We start from the raw sequence: 26,587 nt of genomic DNA on the forward strand, positions 1-26,587 counted from the left end.
AGTAAGGCCGTAGCCTTCGTGAGGCTACTACTAAGGAGTAGGCAAACTTCTCTAGTTTGTGGTACCTTAGCTCAGGGCCTTGTAGGACTTTACTCATGAAGTATACTGGGTGCTGTCCGACCTCGTCTTCTCTTATCAGGGCCGACGAGACGGCCTTGTCTGCTACAGATAAGTATAGGACGAGGTCTTCCCCAGCTATAGGTCGGGTCAGAATAGGAGGTTGGCTCAAGAATCTTTTGAACTCTTGGAACGCCTCCTCGCATTCCGGAGTCCATTCGAATTAACATCCCTTTCTTAATAAGGAGAACAGCGGAAGGGATTTTAGTGCTGATCCTGCCAAGAATCTGGAGAGGGCTGCAAGTCGGCCATTCAGCTGCTGGACCTCTCTCAAACAGGTCAGGCTTTTCATCTCTAGGATAGCTCTACACTTGTCGGGATTAGCTTCAATCCCTCTTTGTGTTAGCATAAACCCTAGGAATTTTCCTGCCTCTACCGCGAAGGCACACTTTGAGGGATTTAGTCTCATCCCGTGTAACCTTATGGTGTCGAAGACTTGTGAGAGGTCTGCCAAGAGATTGACTTCTTTCTTGGTCTTTACCAGCATGTCGTCGACGTATACTTCCATTAGGCTTCCAAGGTGAGAGGCAAACACCTTATTCATCAGCCTCTGGTATGTGGCCCCCTGCATTCTTTAATCCAAACGGCATGACAACGTAGCAAAAATTAGCTCTGCGCGTGATGAATGATGTTTTCTCTTGATCTGGCTCATACATCGGGATTTGGTTATACCCCGAGTAGGCGTCCATGAATGACAAGTATTGATACCCCGAGCTGGAGTCTACCAGGGTGTCAATACTTGGCAGTGGGTAAGGGTCCTTGGGACAGGCCTTATTTAAGTCGGTATAGTTGACACACATTCTCCATTTACCATTTTGTTTTTTGACTAGCACTACATTGGCTAGCCACGTTGGGTACTTGACTTCTCTGATGAAGCCGGCTTCTAGGAGCGCTTGTACTTGCTCTTCTACTATTAGGGCTCGTTCTGGGCCGAGCTTGCGTCTTTTTTGTTGTACAGGTCGAGACCCCGGATAAACCGAGAGCTTATGGGACATGAGCTCGGGGTCTATCCCAGGCATGTCGGAGGCCTTCCAGGCAAAGAGATCGGAATTATCTCTTAGGAGCTTAGTCAACCCTTTTTTTAGGGTTTCCCCTAGGTTGGCCCCTATGTGGGTATTTTTCCCTCCTCTTCGCCGACCTGTATCTCCTCGGTTTTTCCTCCCGGTTGTGGACGCAGCTCCTCTTTGGCCCTTGTGCCTCCGAGCTCTACTGTGTGAACTTCTCTGCCTTTTCCTCTCAGGTTTAGGCTTTCATTATAGTATTTCCTTGCCAATTTCTGATCTCCCCTTACCGTTGCTATCCCCGCTAAGGCCGAAAATTCCATACAAAGGTGAGGAGTGGATACCACCGCTCCGAGTCGATTAAGGGTAGCTCTGCCAACTAAAGCGTTATATGCTGACCCTACATCGATGACTATGAAGTCTATGTTCAGAGTTTTTGATTTTTCCCCTTTTCCAAAGGTGGTGTGGAGGGGCAAAAATCCTAGTGGCTTTATTGACGTGTCGCCTAGTCCGTATAAGGTGTCGGGGTAGGCTCTTAATTCTTTCTCATCCAACCCTAGTTTGTCGAAAGCGGGCTTAAAAAGAATGTCCGCTGAGCTTCCTTGGTCTACTAGGGTTCTGTGGAGATGAGCATTTTGCTAGGATCATAGTTTTTACCACTGGATCATCGTGTCCAGGGATTATTCCTTGCCCATATTCTTTTGTGAATGAAATGGTTGGGAGGTCAGATGACTCTCCTCCGACTTGGTAGACTCTCTTGAGGTGTCTTTTGCGAGAGGATTTGGTGAGTCCCCCTCCCGCGAACCCCCCTGAGATCATATGGATATGTCTTTCCGGAGTCTGCGGTGGTGGGTCTCTTCTATCCATATCATCTCGCTTTCTCTTCCCCTGACTGTCCGACCTTTCTATGAGATATCTGTCAAGCCGACCTTCCCTCGCCAGCTTTTCTATCACATTTTTGAGGTCATAGCAATCGTTTGTAGAGTGACCATATATTTTATGGTACTCACAGTAGTCGCTGTGGCTCCCCCTTTTTTATTTTTAATGGGTCTGGGGGGTGGCAGCCTCTCGGTGTTACAAATCTCTCTGTATACATCCACTATAGAAACTTTCAGAGGAGTATAAGAGTGGTATTTTCTTAGTCTATCGAGACCGAGTTCTTCCTTCTTCTTGGTTTCCCTTTCTCTCTCTTTTGTTGAGGGAGGGTGCCCAGGTCGCCAACTCAGGTATCTTAACTTAGCATTTTCCTCCATGTTGATGTACTTTTCAGCTCTTTCCTGTACATCACTTAGAGAGATGGGATGTCTTTTGGATATGGACTGTGAGAAGGGACCTTCTCTGAGCCCATTGACTAACCCCATTATGACTGCCTCGGTGGGCAGGTCTTAGATCTCTAAACATGCTTTGTTGAACCTTTCCATATAGGCTCGTAAGGTTTCTCCGACCTCCTATTTTATTCCCAGGAGGCTTGGTGCATGTTTTACTTTGTCTTTCTGGATAGAGAACCTCATCAAGAACTTCCTTGAGAGGTCTTCAAAACTGGTAACCGACCTCGGGGGGAGGCTGTCGAACCACTTCATCGCCGCTTCCGACAAGGTTGTCGGAAAGGCTTTGCATCGCGTAGCATCAGAAGCATCAGCCAGATACATCCGACTTTTAAAATTGCTCTGATGATGCTTTGGATTAGTGGTTCCGTCGTAGAGGTCCATATCGGGGCTTCTAAATTTTCTCGGAACTTTTGCCCTCATTATGTCCTAACTAAAAGGATCTTCCCCCCCTAGGGGCGACTCTTCTCTACCGTCACGGGAGTTCCGACCTTTGAGGGAGGATTCTAACTTTAAGAGTTTTTCCTCTAACTCTTTTCGTCGATCCATCTCCTCTCTTAGGTGCTTTTCTATCTCCCTTTGTCGCTCCCGTTCCTGTTCTAGTTGTTCCAAACGACTTTGGTGGACATGAACTAATCCCATAAGCTCAGTTGCGTGGGACTGTTCGTCTTTCTCTGACTCACGGCCTTCAGAGGAATTCACCTTCGGGGTTTTGACTCCGGAGGTTCCTTCTTTGTGTTGATCGTTGGTTTCCTGATGGAGGGTTAGGTCCGCGTCATTATTTCTGGTATTCAGATTCTCTTGTTCAGAATCTGTTTCCACATGACCCTCCTCAGGGGATCTGTCCGCCATCACTGGTTGATCTCTCGGGTCCCCGGCAACGGCGCCAATGTTACGGTGGGTAACTGGAGATTAATGGGCTGGATGGCGTTGGTTGGCCTAATCGTTTGGGGGAGGAAGCCTTTGAGAGGGTCTGCGCCTTGAAGGCCTCCGTCCGACTTGTGAGTATGGATGAATGGGGGGTGGTACCTGCAAGGACACTCCGATGCCTAAGTCAGCAAGAGTGTTAGTAGGTCTAGAGAGTATTGGGACTTAGAGATACCTAAGGGGTGTCAGTGTATTTATAGTGGTGAACCAATAACCACCGTTGGAGTAGTGCCACTTTTCTAGGGTGTTAACCGTCCCTTAATCTTAGGGAGGTTAAGATATGGTTCGTGGAAGTGGTTAGAGAGATTCTAAGGGTAGTTACTCATTCAAATGAGTGCTTATCTGCCAGTTAACCCTCATTCCCGACTTCTTTAGAGCAAGTCGTGATGAGTACCGACTTCGTAGTAGCTGATCTAGTGAAAGGTGAGGTCAACCCTTTGGGTTGGGCCATTTTACTTAGACCCTGGGCCTTAATCGTTGGGCCAGGGTATGAACAATACTCATCTTACATTTTTCGAAAATTGCATTCATGCATTGCATTCATCATGATCTTCAAGTTGTTCTTGATAAACCTTCTTAATTGATCTTCATATTACATTGTTTTGTGTTGTATGTTGTTTTTCATATGCATTCTTGTATTCATAGTGTCTAAACATGAAAGATTTCTAAGTTTGGTGTCTTGCATGTTTTCTTTGCATATAAAATTTTCAAAAATAAGTTCTTGATGTTCATCATGATCTTCAAAGTGTTCTTGGTGTTCATCTTGACATTCATAGCATTCTTGCATGCATTCCTTGCTTTGATCCATAACTTTCATGCATTGCATCATTTTCATGTTTTTCCTCTCTCATCATAAAAAAAATTCAAAAATCAAAAATATATCTTCCCCTTTTTCACTCATAAATTTCGAAAATTAGATTTGACTTTTTCAAAAAATTTTAAAATCTAGTTGTTTTTATGAGTCAAATCAAATTTTCAATTTAAAAATCTTATCTTTTTCAAAATCTTTTTCAAAAATCAAATCTTTTTCATTTTTCTTATTTATTTTCGAAAATTCTAAAAAAATATTTTTCAAAAATCTTTTTCTTAATTTTACATCATATTTTCGAAAATAACATCATCAATTAATGTTTTGATTCAAAAATTTCAAGCTTGTTACTTGCTTGTTAAGAAAGATTCAAACTTTAAGTTCTAGAATCATATCTTGTGATTTCTTGTGAATCAAGTCATTAATTGTGATTTTAAAAATCAAATCTTTTTCAAAACTAATTTCAATCATATCTTTTCAAAAATATATTTCTATCTTATCTTTTTCAAAATCAAATCTTTTTCAAAAATTTAATTTTAAAATATCTTTTCTAACTTCTTATCTTCTTATCTTTTCAAAATTGATTTTCAAATTTGTTTCAACTAACTAACTAACTTTTTATTTGTTTCTTATCTTTTTCAAAACTACCTAACTATCCCTCTCTCTCTAATTTTCGAAAATATCTCCCTCTTTTTCAAAAATTCTTTTTAATTAACTAATTGTTTCAAAATTCAATTTTAATTTATTTCTTCTTTTAATTTTCGAAAATCACTAACCATTTTTCAAAAATAATTTTCAAAAATTCTCTTTCTCTCTCATCTCCTTCTATTTATTTATTCATCTACTAATACTTCTCTTCATCTCACATCTCTGCTCTCCTCACCCTTGTGTTTCTTTCCTTACATTACATTCTTTTCTTCTTCTTTTCTTCTACTCACACAGGGACCTCTATACTGTGGTAAAAAGGATCCCTATTATTATTATTTTTCTGTTCCCTCTTTTTCATATGAGCAGGAGCAAGGACAAGAATATTCTTGTTGAAGCAGATCCAGAACCTGAAAGGACTCTGAAGAGGAAACTAAGAGAAGCTAAATTACAACAATCCAGCAAGCACCTTTCAGAAATTTTCGAACAAGAAGAGGAGATGGCAGCCGAAAATAATAATAATGCAAGGAGGATGCTTGGTGACTTTTGATGAGCGGATATTTTATACGCTTTTTGGGGTTAATTTCATATAGTTTTGAGTATGTTTTAGTTAGTTTTTAGTCTATTTTCATTAGTTTTTAGGAAAAATTCATATTTCTGGACTTTACTATGAGTTGTGTGTTTTTCTGTAATTTCAGGTATTTTTCTGGCTGAAATTGAGGGAGCTGAGCAAAAATCTGATTCAGGCTGAAAAAGGACTGCTGATGCTGTTGGATTCTGACCTCCCTGCACTCAAAGTGGATTTTCTGGAGCTACAAAACTCGAAATGGTATGCTTCTAATTGCGTTGGAAAGTAGACATCCAGATCTTTCCAGCAATATATAATAGTCCATACTTTGCACAAGGATAGATGACGTAAACTGGCGTTCAACGCCAGTTCTCTGCCCAATTCTGGCGTCCAGCGCCAGAAAATGATCAAAAGCTGGAGTTGAACGCCCAAACTGGCACAAAAACTGGCGTTCAACTCCACAAATGGCCTCTGCACGTGACTTACTTAAATCTCAGCCCCAGCACACACCAAGTGGTCCCCAGAAGTGGATCTCTGCATCATCCATCATAGTCTACTCATTTTTTGTAAACCTAGGCTACTAGTTTAGTATTTAAACAACTTTTAGAGACTTATTTTGTACCCTATGACATTTTAGAGCAAAACTTTGTATTCTCTGACGGCATGAGTCTCTAAACCCCATTGTTGGGGGTGAGGAGCTCTGCTGTGTCTTGATGAATTAATGCAAGTATTTCTGTTTTCCATTCAAACACGCTTGTTCCTATCTAAGATGTTCATTCGCGCTTAACTGTGATGGAGGTGATGATTTGTGACACTCATCACCTTCCTCAAATCATGAACGTGTGCCTGACAACCACCTCCGTTCTATATACGATTGAATGAGTATCTCTTAGATTCCTTAATCAGAATCTCTGTGGTATAAGCTAGAATTGATGGCGGCATTCATGAGAATCCGGAAAGTCTAAACCTTGTCTGTGGTATTCCGAGTAGGATTCAAGGAGTGAATGACTGTGACGAGCTTCAAACTACTGAAGGCCGGGCGTTAGTGACAGACGCAAAAGGATAGTAAATCCTATTCCAACCGGATCAAGAACCAACCGGTGATTAGCCGTGCTGTGACAGAGCGCGTGAGCGTAGTTTTCACTGGAAGGATGGAAGGTAGCCATTGACAACGGTGATCCACCAACACACAGCTTGCCATAGGAGGACGTGCGTGCATGAACAAGAAGACAGAGGAAAGCAGAGATTCAGAAGACAAAGCATCTCCAAAACTCCAACATATTCTCCATTACTGCATAACAAGTAACCTTTAATCCATGCTCTATTGTTTATTTGCAATTCAACTGATAAACATAATTGACTTCCTGACTAAGATTTACAAGATAACCATAGATTGCTTCAAACCAACAATCTCCGTGGGATTCGACCCTTACTCACGTGAGGTATTACTTGGACGACCCAGTGCACTTGCTGGTCAATGGTACGAGTTGTGAAAAGTGTGATTCATAATTCGTGCACCAACTTTACTGCACCTAATTCCAATTTACATGGAAGAAGCATCTCCATCCCTACCATTGGAGCAAACAACTTTGAGCTGAAACCTCAATTAGTTTCTCTGATGCAGCAGAACTGCAAGTTTCATGGACTTCCATCTGAAGATCCTTTTCAATTCTTAACTGAATTCTTGCAGATCTGTGATACTGTTAAGACTAATGGAGTAGATCCTGAAGTCTACAGGCTCATGCTTTTCCCTTTTGCTGTAAGAGACAGAGCTAGAGTGTGGTTGGACTCTCAACCCAAAGATAGCCTGAACTCTTGGGATAAGCTGGTCACGGCTTTCTTAGCCAAGTTCTTTCCTCCTCAAAAGCTGAGCAAGCTTAGAGTGGATGTTCAAACCTTCAGACAGAAAGAAGGTAAATCCCTCTATGAAGCTTGGGAGAGATACAAGCAACTGACCAAAAAGTGTCCTTCTGACATGCTTTCAGAATGGACCATCCTGGATATATTCTATGATGGTCTGTCTGAATTAGCTAAGATGTCATTGGATACTTCTGCAGGTGGATCCATTCACCTAAAGAAAACGCCTGCAGAAGCTCAAGAACTCATTGACATGGTTGCTAATAACCAGTTCATGTACACTTCTGAAAGGAATCCTATGAATAATGGGACGCCTATAAGGAAGGGAGTTCTTGAAATTGATACTCTGAATGCCATATTGGCTCAGAACAAAATATTGACTCAACAAGTCAATATAATTTCTCAGAGTCTGAATGGAATGCAAGCTGCATCCAACAGTACTCAAGAGGTGCCTTCTGAAGAAGAGGCCTATGATCCTGAAAACCCTGCAATAGCAGAGGTGAATTACATGGGTGAACCATATGGAAACACCTATAATCCCTCATGGAGAAATCACCCAAATCTCTCATGGAAGGATCAAAAGCCTCAACAAGGCTTCAATAATGGTGGAAGAAATAGGTTTAACAATAGTAAATCTTTTCCATCATCCACTCAGCAACAGACAGAGAACTCTGAACAAAATACCTCTAATTTAGCAAACTTAGTCTCTGATCTATCTAAGGCCACTGTGAGTTTCATGAATGAAACAAGGTCCTCCATTAGAAATTTGGAAGCACAAGTGGGCCAGCTGAGTAAAAGGATCACTGAAATCCCTCCTAGTACTCTCCCAAGCAATACAGAAGAAAATCCAAAAGGAGAGTGCAAGGCCGTTGAATTGATCACCATGGCCGAACCTGTAAAGGAGGGAGAGGACGTGAATCCCAGTGAGGAAGACCTCCTGGGACGTCTAGTGATCAATAAGGAGTTTCTCTTTGAGGAACCAAAGGAATCTGAGGCTCAACTAGAGACCATAGAGATTCCATTAAACCTCCTTATGCCATTCATGAGCTCTGATGAGTATTCCTCTTCTGAAGAGAATGAGGATGTTACTAAGGAGCAAGTTACCAAGTACCTTGGTGCAATCATGAAGCTGAATGCCAAATTATTTAGTATTGAGACTTGGGAAGATGAACCTCCCTTGTTCACCAATGAACTGAGTGATCTGGATCAACTGACATTGCCTCAGAAGAAACAGGATCCTGGAAAGTTCTTAATACCTTGTACCATAGGCACCATGACCTTTGAAAAGGCTCTCTGTGACCTTGGTTCAGGGATAAACCTCATGCCCCTCTCTGTAATAGAGAAACTGGGAATCTTTGGGGTGCAAGCTGCTTAAATCTCATTAGAGATGGCAGACAATTCAAGAAAACAGGCTTATGATCAAGTAGAGGACGTGTTAGTAAAGGTTGAAGGCCTTTACATCCCTGCTGATTTCATAGTCCTAGATACTGGGAAGGATGAGGATGAATCCATCATCCTTAGAAGACCCTTCCTAGCCACAGCAAGAGCTGTGATTGATGTTGACAGAGGTGAATTAGTCCTTCAATTGAATGAGGACTCCCTTGAGTTTAAAACTCAAGGACATCCTTCTGTAAACATGGGAAAGAGGCACAGTAAGCTTCTCTCAAAACAGAGTCAACTAGAGCCCCCACAGTCAAACTCTAAGTTTGGTGTTGGGAGGCCATAACCAAATTCTAAGTTTGGTGTTGAACTCCCATATCCAAACTTTAAGTTTGGTGTTGGGGAGTCTCAACAATGCTCTGAACATCTGTGAGGCTCCATGAGAGCCCACTGTCAAGCTATTGACATTAAAGAAGCGCTTGTTGGGAGGCAATCTAATTTTTATTTATCTAATTATATTTTTTATTAGTTATATGTCTTCATAGGTTCATGATCATGTGGAGTCAAAAAAACAACTGAAAAAAATTGAAGAAAAATCAAAAACAGCATAAAAAAAACAGCACACCCTGGAGGAGGAGTTCACTGGCGTTCAAACGCCAGTAAGGAGCATCTGTTTGGCGTTCAACGCCAGAACAAAGCATGGAGCTGGCGCTGAACGCCAGAAATAAGCATGAAGCTGGCGTTCAACACCAGAAATATGCTGCATCTGGGCGTTGAACGCCCAGAACAAGCATCAGTTCGGCGTTTAAACGCCAGAATTGCATGCAAAGGCATTTTACATGCCTAATTGGTGCAGGGATGTAAATCCTTGACACCTCAAGATCTGTGGACCTCACAGGATCATCTCAGGATCTGTGGACCCCACAGAATCCCCACCTTCCCTCCTCATAATCCTAGATTCTTCCACATCTTCTTCTTCATCTATTCTTTCTTCTCTTGCTCGAGGGCGAGCAAAATTCTAAGTTTGGTGTGGTAAAAGCATAAGCTTTTTATTTTTCCATAACCATTGATGGTACCTAAGGCCAGAGAAACCTCAAAAAAAAAGAGAGAAAAAGAAGAAAAAAGGGAAGACAAAAGCTTCCATAGCTCAGTGGTAGAACATTTAACTGCAAATCAAGAGATCCCTGAGATACCTCAGGGGTACATTTTCCTCCACATAATTATTGGGAGCAACTGAGGATAGAAATACCAAGAATCACTAAGGAGGAGCAACAAAGACAAGGAAGAGACATAGAGGAGCTCAAAAGCACCATTGGTTCTTCAAGAAGAGAAAGACGCCATCCTCACTAAGGTGGACTCATTCCTTAATCTCCTTGTCTATTTATTTCTGTTTTTCGATTTTTGAGCTTTATGTTTATTTATATTTGTGTCTTACTACATGATCATTAGTGTCTAAGTGTCTATGCCTTAAAGTAAGTGAATATGAATCCATCACCTCTCTTAAATGAAAAATGGTTTAATTCAAAAGAACAAGAAGTACATGAGTTTCGAATTTATCCTTGAAATTAGTTTAATTATATTGATGTGGTGACAATACTTTTTGTTTTCTGAATGAATGCTTGAACAATGCATATGTCTTTTGAAGTTGTTGTTTAAGAATGTTAAATATGTTGGCTCTTGAAAGAATGATGACAAGGAGACATGTTATTTGATAATCTGAAAAATCATAAAAATGATTCTTGAAGCAAGAAAAAGCAGCAAAGAACAAAGCTTGCAGAAAAAAAAAAGCAAAAAAAAAAGAAAGAAAAAGCAAGCAGAAAAAGCCAAAACCTCTTAAAACCAAAAGGCAAGAGCAAAAAGCCAATAGCCCTTAAAACCAAAAGGCAAGGGTAATAAAAAAGATCCCAAGGCTTTGAGCATCAGTGGATAGGAGGGCCTAAAGGAATAAAATCCTGGCCTAAGCGGCTAAACCAAGCCGTCCCTAACCATGTGCTTGTGGCGTGTAGGTGTCAAGTGAAAACTTGAGACTGAGTGGTTAAAGTCAAGGTCCAAAGCAAAAGAAGAGTGTGCTTAAGAACCCTGGACACCTCTAATTGGGGACTTTAGCAAAGCTGAGTCACAATCTGAAAAGGTTCACCCAATTATGTGTCTGTGGCATTTATGTATCATGTGGTAATACTGGAAAACAAAGTGCTTAGGGCCACGGCCATGACTCATAAAGTAGCTGTGTTCAAGAATCAATATACTGAACTAGGAGAATCAATAACACTATCCGAACTCTGAGTTCCTAATAGATGCCAATCATTCTGAACCTCAATGGATAAAGTGAGATGCCAAAACTATTCAAGAGGCAAAAAGCTACAAGTCCCGCTCATCTGATTGGAGCTATGTTTCATTGATAGTTTGGAATTTATAGTATATTCTCTTCTTTTTATCCTATTTGATTTTCAGTTGCTTGGGGACAAGCAACAATTTAAGTTTGGTGTTGTGATGAGCGGATAATTTATACGCTTTTTGGCATTGTTTTTAGTATGTTTTTAGTAGAATCTAGTTGCTTTTAGGGATGTTTTTATTAGTTTTATGTTAAATTCACATTTCTGGACTTTACTATGAGTTTGTGTGTTTTTCTATGATTTCAGGTATTTTCTGGCTGAAATTAAGGGACTTGAGCAAAAATCAGATTCAGAGGTTGAAGAACGACTGCTGATGTTGTTGGATTCTGACCTCCCTGCACTCAAAGTGGATTTTCTGGAGCTACAGAAATCAAAATGGCGCGATTCCAATTGCGTTGGAAAGTAGACATCCAGGGCTTTCCAGCAATATATAATAGTCCATACTTTGGCCGAGTTTAGATGACGAAAAATGGCGTTGAACGCTAGTTCTACGCTGCAGTCTGGAGTTAAACGCCAGAAACACGTCACAAGCCAGAGTTGAACGCCAGAAATACGTTACAAACTGGCGTTCAACTCCAAAAGAAGCCTCTGCACATGGAAAGCTAAAGCTCAGCCCAAGCACACACCAAGTGGGCCCCGGAAGTGGATTTATGCATCAATTACTTACTTCTGTAAATCCTAGTAACTAGTTTAGTATAAATAGGACTTTTTACTATTGTATTAGACATCTTATGATTTTTAGTTCATCTTAGGATCATAGTGATCATGTTTTGGGGGCTGGCCATTCGGCCATGCCTGGACCTTTCACTTATGTATTTTCAACGGTAGAGTTTCTACACTCCATAGATTAAGGTGTGGAGCTCTGCTGTTCCTCATGAATTAATGCAAAGTACTACTGTTTTTCTATTCAATTCAACTTATTCTGCTTCTAAGATATTCATTCACACTTCAACATGAATGTGATGAACGTGACAATCATCATCATTCCCCCACGAACGCGTGCCTGACAACCACCTCCGTTCCACCTTAGATTGGATGATTATCTCTTGGATCTCTTAATCAGAATCTTCGTGGTATAAGCTAGATTGATGGCGGCATTCATGAGAATCCGGAAAGTCTAAACCTTGTCTGTGGTATTCCGAGTAGGATTCTGGGATTGAATGACTGTGACGGACTTCAAACTCGCGAGTGCTGGGCGTAGTGACAGACGCAAAAGGAGGGTGAATCCTATTCCAGTATGATCGAGAACCTCAGATGATTAGCCGTACTGTGACAGAGCATTTGGACTATTTTCACAAGAGGATAGGATACAGCCATTGACCACGGTGATGCCTCCAGACGATTAGCCATGCAGTGACAGCGCATCGGACCATTTTCCAGAGAGGATGAAAAGTAGCCATTGACAATGGTGATGTCCTTACATAAAGCCAGCCATGGAAAGGAGTAAGACTGATTGGATGAAGATAGTAGGAAGGCAGAAGTTCAGAGGAATGAACGCATCTCCATACACGTATCTGAAATTCTCACCAATGATATACATAAGTATTTCTATCTTTATTTTCTGTTTATTTATTATTAATTTTCGAAAACTCCATAATAAATTATTATCCGCCTGACTGAGATTTACAAGATGACCATAGCTTGCTTCATACCAACAATCTCCGTGGGATCGACCCTTACTCACGTAAGGTTTTATTACTTGGACGACCCAGTGCACTTGCTGGTTAGTTGTATCGAAGTTGTGAATGAAAAACGATTTATTAAGACGTGCGTACAGAGTTTTTGGCGCCGTTGCCTGAGATCACAATTTCATGCACCATCTGCAAAGCGGGCAAATTCTTTATCCTGTTCCGTTTGGCGGAGTTTCTGAGGATAAGGCATCTTGGCTTTATATTCTTCAACCTTAGTTGCTGCAAGTTTACTTCCTACAGAAGTGGTTGGAGAAGCCTGCCTAAGGGGGTTGTTATCAGCACTTGCAGGTGTCTGATCCCCCATTGGCGTTTGAACGCCAGAATTGGGTGCTATATGAGCGTTTACGCCAGATTGCCACCCTTTTCTGGCGTTTGGACGCCAGACTTGGCTATCCACTGGGCGTTCAACGCCAATTTCTTACACTTTTCTGGCGTTTGAACACCAGAATCCTTCCTCTCTGGGCTCTTATTGTCCTCAGAGGGATTTTGGGCAGTGATTTGGTCATCCTTTGTCAGCTGTTCCTTTCTTGGCTTTTTGCTGCCTTGAGTTGAAACATTCAATGTCTTCCCACTCCTTAAAAGAACATCTTGGCACTCTTCTATTATCTGTTTAGATAACTGCTGTCTTGTCTGATTCAATTATTTTTCCATATTCTGGTTAGCATCTTTGGTTTCTTGCAGCATCTCTTTAAATTCTGCTAACTGTTTGTTATAGAAAATAGTTGCTGATTGAGTTCAGCAATTTGTTCTGGAGGACTAAGTTCAGTGGATACTGCCTCAGCCTCTTCTTTCATGGAGGTCTCACTACTTGAGTACAGGTGCTGATTTCTGGCAACTGTATCAATGGGCTCTTGAGCCTCTTCAATTGTCTTTCTCATATGTATAGATTCACCAGCTGAGTGGTCTAGAGACATCTGGGCCTTTTCTATAAGCCCATAGTAAAAGATGTCTAACTGCACCCGTTCTGAAAACATTTCAGAGGGGCATTTTCTTAGCATCTCTATGTACCTCTCCCAGGCATTATAAAGAGATTCATTATCCCCTTGTTTAAAGCCTTGAATATCCAGCCTTAGCTGTGTCATCCTTTTTGGAGGGAAATAGTGATTTAGGAATTTGTCTGATAACTGTTTCCATGTTCTTATGCTTGCTGTGGGTTGGTTATTTAACCACCTCTTAGCTTGATCTTTTACAGCAAATGGAAACAATAATAATCTGTAGACATCCTGATCTACTTCTTTATCACGTACTGTGTCAGCAATTTGTAAGAGCTATGCCAGAAACTCAGTAGGTTCTTCCTGTGGAAGACTGGAATACTGGCAATTTTGCTGCACCATGATAATGAGCTGAGGGTTTAGCTCAAAACTGCTGGCTCTTATGGGGGTATACAGATACTACTCCCATATGCAGCAGTAGTGGGGTTAGCATATGATCCCAGAGTCCTTCTAGACTGTTCATTTCCACTTAAGTCCATAATGGAGAAAGGGAGATGATGTGGATTGCAATTAAAATATATTTTTTTGTTTTTATTTTATTCAATTAAAGATAAACTGAATTAAAAGAAAGAAATAAAATAATTGGAAAATAAAATATAAGTTTCGAAAACTAAAAGAAAAAATAAAATAAATAAATAACATAAATGAATAAAAAATTTGAATACTAAAATGGCTAATTAATTAAAAATATTTGAAAAATTTTGGATATGATTTTCGAAAATTGAAGAGAGAGAAAGTGGTTAAGGAGTTTTGAAAAAGATATGTCTTAAAATTAAAGATATTTGTAAAAAAAAAACTAAATAGATAAAAGAAAAGATTTGAAAAAGATATGATTTTAAAATTTTAAAGATTGAAACTTTCTTAACAACAAAACACCAAACTTAAAATTTTTCAATCAAAATAGTGAAATAGGACAAGAATTTCAAAAATTATGTCTAAAAGGAAAAATATTTTGAAAAAATTTATAAAAGATTTTCAAATTTTGAAAATTGAAAATTGAAATTTGAAATAAAATAAGATAAGATTTTGAAAAAGATATGATTTTTTCGTTTTGAAAAAGATTTGAATTTTGAAATTTTAAAACTAAGATAAGATAAAATAAAAAATTTAAAATAAGAATCTGAATTTTTAAAAGTAAAAATCGAAAATTCAATTAAAATAAAGGGAAAAGATATTTTGAATTTATTGAGGAAAGAGAAAAACAATAAAAAGATACCAAACTTAGAATTTTTTAGATCAAAACAAAGAAAACAAACAAGAAAACTTTGAATGTCAAGATGAAAACCAAGAACAAATTTTGAAAATTTTTAAGGAAATAAGGACACAAAGGACACCAAACTTAAAAATTTTTATATTTTGGACACTAATAATTCGAAAATGCACAAGAAAAACAAGGAAAGACACAAAACAAGAAAGACTAAAGATCAAACCAGGAAAATAAACAAGAACAACTTGAAGATCAATAAAGAACTAAGAACATGTAATTCAAAAAATTGAAAGAAAAATAAAAACATGCAATTGACACCAAACTTAAAATATGAAACTAAACTCAATTATTAGTTTATTGGTTTTTATTTATTTATTAAAAATTTTTGAAAACATTCTAGAAAAAGGAAATAAGGATTTTAAAAATTTTAACAAAAACAATAATGAAACACTCAAATTTAGTAACTCTAAACAAAAAAAATCAAAGTTTTCCTAATCTAAGCAACAAAATAAACCGTCAGTTGTCCAAACTCAAAAAATCCCCGGTAACGGCGCCAAAAACTTGGTGCACGAAGTCACAATCACACTTTTGCAATTCCGCACAACTAACCAGCAAGTGCACTGGGTCGTCCAAGTAATACCTTACGTGAGTAAGGGTCGATCCCACAGAGATTGTCGGCTTGAAGCAAGCTATGGTTATCTTGTAATTCTTAGTCAGGATATCAGTAATGATTCTTAGTTTTAATTGCAAAAAGTAAAAAAACATGAAATAAATAGTTGTTATGCAGTAATGGAGAACAGGTTGAGGTTTTGGAGGTGCTCTGTCTTCTAAATCTCTGCTTTCCTACTGTCTTCTTCTTCACGCACGCAAGGCTCCTTCCATGGCAAGCTGTATGTTGGTGGATCACCGTTGTCAATGGCTACCATCCGTCCTCTCAGTGAAAATGGTCCAAATGCGCTTGATAAACCACTATTTTATGGTTTATAATGTGTTTAATTGTGTGGTTTTATCATGATTTTTACCCACTTATTCATATGATTAGCATGCATTTATATTTCCTTCCTAAAATTATTACATGATTAAAAACTTGCTTCTTAGAGACTTTTAATTACGCATTTTAATTCTCCTTTATTCCATTCGATGCCGTGATCTGTGTGTTAAGTGTTTCAGGCTTTACAGGGCATGAATGAATTGGAGATTGGAAAGGAAGCTTGCAAAAAATGGAAGAAACACAAGAAATTGATGAGATGACCAGCGAGAAGTGACGCGGCCACATGGCTCACGCGACCGCGCAAAAGAGAGGAAATCGCAGTGACGCGGCCGCATGGCTCATGCGACTGCGCGGATTAGAATAGCACAAGTGACGCGGAGGCGTGGACGACGCGCCCGCGTGGCAAAGCAAAACGCCGAATGACGCGTCCGCATGAATGACACGATCGCGTGACATGCGCGATCTGCAGAATTCGCTGGGGGTGATTTTGGGCCCTGTTTTGACCCAGTTTTCGGCCCAGAAAAGCAAACTAGAGCCAGAGAACATGCAGAAACGAAAAACAACATTCACTCTACACAATTTTTAGTTTTTAGATCTAGTTTTACTCCTCCTCTAGGTTTTCTCTCTACACATTCATAGTTCTTAGGATTTTTATTTCTATTGCTCTTTGCATTGGGATATTGAGAAGAGTTATTACCTCATCAAGACTTCGTCATTCTAGTTCGTTTTCTTTACTTGGCTTTACTCTTCCATGTCCTTTAATTTACTCAATTTCACAATTGGATTATTTTAGAATTTATTAATACAAGAGTTATTTTTATTTTTAATTGATTCCTTTGAGTTTTATTTATCATGTCTTTCTTTAATTCCCTTTCCTATGTTATGAGTTCTACATTCACAATGAGCGAGTAGTTCCCTAACTTGATGGGGAGTTGATTGAAAGGAACTCTTGAGTTGGAATGCTCAAAAGAGAAATTGTAATTGGGTTTATTGTTGGATTGCTCTCTGGTCACTAACGCCAGTCCTTCCAAGTAAGCGGATTGGGACTTGTGAATAGAAATAGCATTCCAACTTGTTTGACTTTCCCTTACCTAGTAAGGGATAACTAAACAGAACAACCTTCAATTATCAATTAATCTTGAGAGTACTGCAACAAGAATAGGGCTTCCAACTAATCTACTCCCAGTCAAGCCTTTTATTTAAATTACTTAATTTCTTTAATTTAATTTCCTGCTTATTCAACTCAAACTCTTTTTGAAAACATCTGATTAATAAAATAGCACACATTTCTGCAACTCGTTGGGAGACGACCTGGGATTCATACTCCCAGTATTTTAATTTTAATTTTTGTGACAACCCTTCTAAATTGATAAGCGGATTCCTAGTTAGTTAAGAACTATACTTGCAACGCATATCTTATAACAATTCTTAACTTGCCAATTTCTGCCACGTCAATTTTTGGCGCCGTTGCCAGGGAGTTGCAATAGAATGCTAAAGTTATTGATTGGATTTTATTTATTTGCATTTTATTTTATTTTGCTACTATGAGCTGCTTGTTTCTTTCGTTAGATGACGCGTTCACTTCCTGATCCAAGCATGCCAGTATTCGATCCTGAGATTGAAAGAACTATTTCAAGAATAAGGCAAGCTCAGCGTCGGTTAGTCCTCTCTGAGGGCGGATCTGAAACGTCATTTGAGGAAGAAACCGGCCCCCGTTCTACTGATTCGGTTGATTTACGTATAGGTAACATGGCAGCACCTAGGAGAGTTACTATCCAGGAGGCTGGAGCCCCTGATTTTACAATGCAACCGTTTTAAGCGCATCACCCAGCGGTGGCTACAGACTTTGAAATAAAGACTGCGCTGCTCAATCTGATGCCCAAGTTTCATGGCTTACCTGCTCAAGAGCCTATCAAGCACCTGAGAGATTTTCAAGCAGCCTGTTCTACTGTCAGGCGTGATGGTGCGGATGAAACTTTTATTTTGCTAAAAGCCTTCCCGTTCTCTCTTGAGGGAAAGGCGAGAGAGTGGTACTACACTCAACCCGCAGCAACTGTATCCAATTGGGATACACTGAGAAGAGAATTCTTGGAAAAATTCTTTCCAGCTGAAGTTACTGATAAACTGAGGAAAGATATTTCCATGATTGTTCAAGATGAATCCGAGACTCTCTATGAATACTGGGAGCGTTTCAATAATCTTCTGGAAGCTTGCCCCCACCATATGATTGACAGGATAGTGTTACTCGGTTACGTCACACAGGACATGAGTCCCCAAGATAAGACCACATTGGAAAGTGCTAGCAATGGGTCTATGAAAAAGTACAAGACCACTGATGAGGCATGGCAATTGATCAGTGACTTAGCTGAATCTACTCAGAATCACAGGCAGAAACAAGGCCGTTCAAAAGCCGTTGCAGAAGTATCCTCTAGCAGAGAGACTGCTGCTCTAACTCAGAGTATCTGTGAAATGACCAACTTGCTGAAGCAGATGCAATTAAATCAACAACAAGTTTAGCAAGCTCAACCTTCTCCACCACAGCAAAACCAACAGTTAGTCCCACAGAGAGTTTGCGGAATCTGTGCTGATTATAGCCACTATACTGATGAATGTCCGCAGCTCCAGCAGGAAGACAACACCGTGGCAGCCACTCATAACTTCTATGACCGCCCCAACTAAGGGTACAATCAAAGTGGCAATTACAACCATGGATGGCAGGACAATTCTAACTAGAATTGGAGGGACAACAACAACAGAGGAGGCAGAGACAATCAGGAAAATCAGAGGTGGAATAATAACAACAACAGGCAACAGAACCAATACCAGTCTTACAGAGCACCTCACTTGAGGTAATCCCAAGGACCACAGAATACCCAACAGCAGACCTCTCAAATTACCTATCCTTCTTCATCTACTAATGATGACTTATTACAATCTATTGATCGGAGACAACAGACCATGGAAAATAACATTAATGCCACTCTAAATGGTCTGAACGCTACTTTGCAAGCTCTTGTCTCACAGATTGGATCAATGAATAACTCCAATAACCAGCCTTTGAGCTCCAGTGGAATTCCCTCTCAACCATTACCCAATCCCAAGGGTGGCATTAATGCCATCACCCTAAGGTCCGGAACCACACTGCAGGAGAGGAACCAGGAGGAGCCAAGCCCACCAGAACACACCTCAGCTGAAGAGGTAGTGGAAATAGAAGATGTTGAAGAGGAAGAAGACATACAGGACATAGCTGAAAAAGAAGAAGTTTAACCACAGGAGGAAGCATCAAAAGGCGCAGACACTGCAGAAGACACCACTCCTATTCCATTTCCACAACTTGCAAGGAAGCCCGGGAAGCAGCTGGAACCTGATCCAAAAATGGTAGAGATATTCAAAAAGGTTGAGATAACTGTTTCTCTATTTGATGTTATTCAACAGGTACCTAAATATGCAAAGTTTCTAAAAGATTTATGTATACATAAAGATAAAATTAATGAATTAGAAACTATTCCTTTAGGTAGTTCCATATCTGCTTTAATGGGAGGTTTACCTGAAAAGTGTAGTGACCCAGGTCCTTGTATGGTTAATTGTACTATTGGTGGTGTGATAATTTCTGACTGCATGTGTGATTTAGGATCATGTGTGAGTATAATGCCTTTGTCTATATATGATATTTTGAGGCTCCCTCCCTAAAAAAGGCCGACATCTCGTTTTGTGTTAGCAGATAAAAGCATTATTACAGTGGTTGGAGTTGCTAAAGATGTATTAGTGGGCATTAAGGGACTCACATTCCCCACTGATTTTTATATCCTGGAGATGCTCCAAAATGACTCAGAGAAGCTATCATCAATCCTACTTGGAAGACCATTCCTGAAGACATCAAAGTTCAAATTGGATGCTTTTTCAGGAACATACTCTTTTGAAATAAATGGCCGATTAGTAAGTTTCAATCTGAATGGAGTTATAAAGCACCCTCCAGAAGATCATTCTATCTTCCAGTGTGACATCATAGATGAAACCGTAGCCGAAGTTCACAAGGAGGAGTTAGAAGAGAAGCACACAGGACAAGGTCCGAGTGTGGGGACACTCTTGAACGACAATGATGGCACTTCGCCATTTTCACCAGCTTCAGACAATCCAGAGCCTGACCATAAGCAGAAGTTAGAGTTGAAACCCCTTCCTCCATACCTCAAATATGCTTACCTTGAGGACAAGCAAAAGTGTCCAGTTATCATTGCAAGGGAACTCACTTCTCAACAAGAAGAGCAGTTACTCAGTGTGCTGAGGAGGTACAAGAAGGCAATTGGGTGGAGTTTGGCGGATATAGTAGGCATCAGCCCTCAAGTATGTGAGCACAGAATATTTTTAGAAGAGGGAGCAAGACCTGTAAGTCAACCCTAGAGAAGACTGAACCCCACTATCTTAGAGGTTGTCAAGAAGGAAGTGACCAGACTACTGGAGGTAGATATCATCTATCCCATCTCAGACAGTGAATGGATGAGCCCAGTACAAGTGGTGCCCAAGAAGTCTGGCGTCACTACAGTGAAGAATGAGCATGGAGAGCTCATAGCAACCAGAGTACAGAACTCTTGGAGGGTCTGCATTGATTACAGACGCCTCAACCAAGCAACTCGTAAGGATCACTATCCTCTTCCATTCATTGATCAAATGCTGGATCGCCTGTCAGGTAAATCACATTATTGCTTTTTAGATGGTTATACAGGTTATTTCCAGATTCATATAGCTCCTAAGGATCAGGAAAAGACTACTTTTACATGTCCTTTTGGGACTTATGCTTACAAGAGAATGCCCTTTGGCTTGTGCAATGCACCAGCTACCTTTCAAAGGTGCATGATGAGTCTTTTCTCTGATCTTATTGAGGACTGTATGGAAGTTTTTATGGATGATTTTAGTGTGTATGGCGATTCCTTTAGCCTTTGCTTAGAAGGATTATCTAGAGTATTAGATAGATGTGTCAGTACAAACCTCGTATTAAATTTTAAAAAATGTCACTTATGGTAAAACAAGGTATTGTACTAGGACATGTTGTGTATAATACTGGCATTTCTGTAGATCCAGCAAAGGTGGATGTTATTTCTAATTTACCTTACCCCTCTTCTGTGAGGAAAGTCCGTTCGTTCCTTGGCCATGCAAGTTTTTATAGGAGATTCATTAAGGACTTCAGTAAGGTAGCACTTCCCTTATCCAGACTACTACAGAAGGATATTGAGTTCGAGTTCAGTGAGGATTGCAAACAACCGTTTGATAAGCTAAAGACCGCCCTGACTCAAGCTCCAATTGTGAGAAGACCTGACTGGAGCCAGCCATTCGAAATAATGTGTGACACCTCCAACCATGCAGTAGGAGCAGCACTGGCTCAACATGAAGGTAAGGACCCCTTTGTTATTGCTTATGCGTCTAAAACATTAGAAGCCGCTCAGTCTAACTATACTACTACTGAGAAAGAGCTTCTTGCTATTGTTTTTACTCTGGATAAATTCCGAGCATATTTACTTGGTACGAAGGTAGTAGTGTATTCAGACCACGCAGCTCTAAAGTATCTATTAGCTAAAAAGGAGTCCAAACCAAGGCTTATACGCTGGATACTGCTATTACAAGAATTTGATTTAGAAATTAAGGATATGAGTGGTAACCAGAATTTAGTGGCAGACCACTTGAGTCGCCTTGAGCATATTACAGATGACTCCACTCCTATAGCCGATAATTTTCCATTTGATAACCTGCAAGCAGTATCTGAGATAGTCCCTTGGTATGCACCTGTAGCTAATTATCTAGTTAGCCGCACCTTTCCTCCAAACTTTTCTAAGCATCAAAGAGACAAGCTGAAAAGCGAGTCTAAATATTATATATGGGATGACCCGTATTTATGGAGATGTGGCGCTGACCAGGTAATTAGACGGTGTGTGCCTCAATCAGAATTCCAGTCCATCTTAGAGGCCTGTCACTCATCTGAGAGTGAAGGACATTTTGGCCCTCAAAGAACAGCTCAAAAAATCTTAGACTGTGGATTCTGGTGGCCTACTCTTTTTAGAGACGCTGCTGAATTTTGTAAATCTTGTTTCCCATGCCAAAAATTTGGTAATATATCTAGGAGGGATGAGATGCCTCAACAAATTATGCTTTTTTGTGACATTTTTGATGTTTGGGGCATTGACTTCATAGGTCCATTTCCAAATTCTAATGGTTATTTTTATATATTGTTAGCTGTAGATTACGTTTCTAAATGGGTGGAAGCAACTGCTCCATCAGATACTCAAAAGGTTGGATCGGCAGGAACACAAAGCTAAGATGAGAGAGCGCCGTAACAAGCGCCGATTCACATACCTCAAGGAACTGATCATGGGAAAATTCAAGGACTTAGACACTCTGGACTCCACTTCCTTTACCAGCACAGGGAGCCATGATGGTCCCGACTATGGAGATACTGCTACCAGCCCACCCCTGTTCCTGACAGATGGCACCGAGGACGGTGTAAAGCCTTAAGTGTGGGGAGGTCGGTCAATACCTGACTTCCGGAGGTAATTTCTCTTCCCTAAACACCAATAAATTAGGATATTTAGTTAGTTTTTCTTTTGTAGAATAGGATAAATTGCATAGTAATATATTAGTTGCATGCATGTTCTACTTGATTGAAAAGACAATAAGTTTCTTCTAAGACTCTATTTTTGGAACAAAATTTCACTAATTTTAATTAAAATTTTTTATGTTAAATTTGCTTGAAGTTGTATTTGGAACATGATTTTTAAGCTAAAGAACACACAACCTGTGAGATTTGAGCCTTTATGCATGGTTACATTATTTAACCATAATTATTTTATTCTTGTGTATTTACTTCTCTATGATTGTGATCTATATTTTGTTCCATCCTATATGTCCAAAGTTTATTATATTTATATGTTTGCATATGATTGAGGCCATTAATTATTTAGCTCACTTATCCAAATTAAGCCTACCCTTTCAATTACCTTTGTTAGCCACTTTGAGCCTTTATATCCCATTTGTTCTATATTTTACCACATTACTAGCCTTAAGCGGAAAAATAATTGTATACCCCAAACTGAATCTTTGGTTAGCTTAAGATAGAATTGTATGTGTCAATTAAGTATGGGAAATTGTGGGAACAAAAGATAATAAGGGAATGTGTCATGATAATATAATGGAAATTTGGAGACCTACTCATGTGAAACTATGAAAAAAAATTGAAAATCTATGTGCATTGATAAGCTATGTTTATTTTTATGCTTATGAAAAAAAAAAACCCAAAAAAATATTCAATAAATAAATAAAGGGACAAAATTACCCCAATGTAAAGTTAAAAATTCAAAGATCAATGCATGTATGATAAAATTAAGATAAAAAGTTGATACATGAGTATGGAATGTGAAAGGAATTTCTGGGTAGCTAGGTATGAATTCTAGAGTTATATAGAATATATATATAGGTTATGTTAAAGCTTGGGTTAATTAAAGATTCAGTTTATAAGCTTACTTAGCCATATGTGTATCCTTACCATTACCTTAACCCCATTACAATCTTGAAAAGACCTCATGATGTTTGCATTGGTATATTAAATGTTGTTGATTAGTTAGGAGAAGAACAAAAATTAGAGAGCATGATTAGAGAAGGATAGAGTGATTGCCCTATACACTAGAGAGATTAGAGCATACATACATCATCAGTGAGGGTTCAATGCTTAAAATTCTATGTTCCCTGCTTTCATGAGCTACCTTCTTGCATTTTTATCTGTTCTTACTGCATGAGAATTGAATTAGTGGAATTTGATTTGTAATTGTTTTGAAGAGCTTATTTACTATTGATCAAGTGGACAAGAATCATATAGTTGCATTTACATATATATGTTGTATTGCATTGCATGAGTTTTTACATATTCCTACTCATTTGTTCTATCTCCTTCAACTAAGCATGAGGACATGCTAATGTTTAAGTGTGGGGAGGTTGATAAACCACTATTTTATGGTTTATAATGTGTTTAATTGTGTGGTTTTATCATGATTTTTACCCACTTATTCATATGATTATCATGCATTTATATTTCCTTCCTAAAATTATTACATGATTAAAAACTTGCTTCCTAGAGACTTTTAATTACGCATTTTAATTCTCCTTTATTCCATTCGATGCCGTGATCTGTTTGTTAAGTGTTTCAGGCTTTATAGGGTATGAATGAATTGGAGATTGGAAAGGAATCTTGCAAAAAATGGAAGGAACACAAGAAATTGAGGAGATGACCAGCGAGAAGTGACGCGGTCGCATGGCTCACGCGACCACGCGAAAGAGAGGAAATCGCAGTGACGCGGAGGCGTGGACGACGCGCCCACGTGGCAAAGCAAAACGCCGAATGACGCGTCCGCATGAATGACGCGATCGTGTGACGTGCACGATCTGCATAATCTGCAGAATTCACTGGGGATGATTTTGGGCCCTGTTTTGACCCAGTTTTCAGCCCAGAAAAGCAAACTAGAGCCAAAGAACATGCAGAAACGAAAAACAACATTCACTCTACACAATTTTTAGTTTTTAGATCTAGTTTTACTCCTCCTCTAGGTTTTCTCTCTACACATTCATAGTTCTTAGGATTTTTATTTCTATTGCTCTTTGCATTGGGATATTGAGAAGAGTTATTACCTCATCAAGACTTCGTCATTCTAGTTCGTTTTCTTTACTTGGCTTTACTCTTCCATGTCCTTTAATTTACTCAATTTCACAATTGGATTATTTTAGAATTTATTAATACAAGAGTTACTTTTATTTTTAATTGATTCCTTTGAGTTTTATTTATCATGTCTTTCTTTAATTTCCTTTCCTATGTTATGAGTTTTACATTCATAATGAGCGAGTAGTTCCCTAACTTGATGGGGAGTTGATTGAAAGGAACCCTTGAGTTGGAATGCTCAAAAGAGAAATTGTAATTGGGTTTATTGTTGGATTGCTGTCTGGTCACTAACGTCAGTCCTTCCAAGTAAGCGGATTGGGACTTGTGAATAGAAACAGGAATCCAACTTGTTTGACTTTCCCTTAACTAGTAAGGGATAACTAAACAGAACAACCTTCAATTATCAATTAATCTTGAGAGTACTGCAACAAGAATAGGGCTTCCAACTAATCTACTCCCAGTCAAGGCTTTTATTTAAATTACTTAATTTCTCTAATTTAATTTCCTGCTTATTCAACTCAAACTCTTTTTGAAAACATCTGATTAATAAAATAGCACACCTTTCTGCAACTCGTTGGGAGACGACCTGGGATTCATACTCCCAGTATTTTAATTTTAATTTTTGTGACAACCCTTCTAAATTGATAAGCGGATTCCTGGTTGGTTAAGAACTATACTTGCAACGCATATCTTATAACAATTCTTAACTCGCCAATTTCCGCCACGTCAGCGCTGTCACCGCACGGCTAATCATCTGTCAGTTCTCACTCATGTTGGAATAGGATCCATTGATCCTTTTGCGTCTGCCACTATGCCCAACACTCGCGAGTTTAAAGCTCGTCACAGTCATCCCATCCCAGATCCTACTCGGAATACCACAGACAAGGTTTAGACTTTTCGGATCTCAAGAATGGCCGCCAATAATTCTAGCCTATACCACGAAGGTTCTAATCTTATATTAGAAACCCAAGAGATATGCACTCAAGCTATTACGGGTAGAACGGAGGTGGTTGTCAGGCACGCGTTCATAGGTGAGAATGATGATGAGTGTCACGGATCATCACATTCATCAGGTTGAAGTGCGAGTGAATATCTTAGAATAGAAACAAGCGTGATTGAATGGAAAACAGTAGTAATTACATTAATCCATCGAAACACAGCAGAGCTCCTCACCCCCAACCATGGAGTTTAGAGACTCATGCCGTAGAAAATACAAGTTCTAAGGTAAAATGTTATGAGGTACAAAATGAATCTCTAAAAGTGATTTTTATACTAAACTAGTGACCTAGGTTTACAGAAAATGAGTAAGCTAAGATAGATTATGCAGAAATCCACTTCTGGGGCCCACTTGGTGTGTGTTTGGGCTGAGCATTGAAACTTTCACGTGTAGAGGCTATTCCTGGCGTTAAACTCCAGCTTTTGTGCCAGTTTGGGTATTTAACTCCAACTTTTATGCCAGTTCTGGCGTTTAACGCCAGAAAAGGGTAGAGAGTTGGCGTTTAGACGCCAGTTTGCGTTATCAAAACTCGGGTAAAGTATGGACTATTATATATTGCTAGAAAGTCCAAGATGTCTACTTTCCAACACAATTGAGAGCGCGCGAATTGGGCTTCTGTAGATCTAGAAAATCTATTTCGAGTGCAGGGAGGTCAGAATCTAACAGCATCTGCAGTCCTTTTTCAGCCTCTGAATCAGATTTTTGCTCAGGTCCCTCAATTTCAGCCAGAAAATACCTGAAATTACAGAAAAACACACAAACTCATAGTAAAGTCCAGGAATGTGATTTTTGAATAAAAACTAATAAAAATATAATAAAAAGTAACTAAAACATACTAAAAACTATGTAAAAACAATGCCAAATAAGGAGAATCAAACAAATCAAAGATTATAATCATAGAAAGAGAATAATCACACAAGAAGGAAATAAAGTGGTTATATGATGTAACCACACAATTAGGCTTAAAACTCGCATGCTTGTGTTCTTAGGTCAAAA

The 26,587-nt window shown here is 39.3% G+C and overlaps 2 non-coding genes across 2 annotated transcripts; both read right to left on the reverse strand.

The window, feature by feature from the left end:
* Positions 1–7,264: 7,264 nt before the first annotated feature.
* LOC148578162 (small nucleolar RNA R71) lies at positions 7,265–7,372 on the reverse strand. The gene has a single exon (XR_015904292.1). It is a non-coding gene; the product is annotated as a small nucleolar RNA R71 (small nucleolar RNA).
* Positions 7,373–18,023: 10,651 nt separating this feature from the next.
* LOC148578163 (small nucleolar RNA R71) lies at positions 18,024–18,131 on the reverse strand. Its single transcript, XR_015904119.1, has one exon. It is a non-coding gene; the product is annotated as a small nucleolar RNA R71 (small nucleolar RNA).
* Between the last annotated feature and the right edge of the window lie 8,456 nt (positions 18,132–26,587).

Source organism: Arachis ipaensis, chromosome B1, assembly GCF_059453495.1.
Source record: "Arachis ipaensis isolate K30076 ecotype BB chromosome B1, ASM5945349v1, whole genome shotgun sequence".
In the NCBI taxonomy this organism is placed as follows: domain Eukaryota; kingdom Viridiplantae; phylum Streptophyta; class Magnoliopsida; order Fabales; family Fabaceae; genus Arachis; species Arachis ipaensis.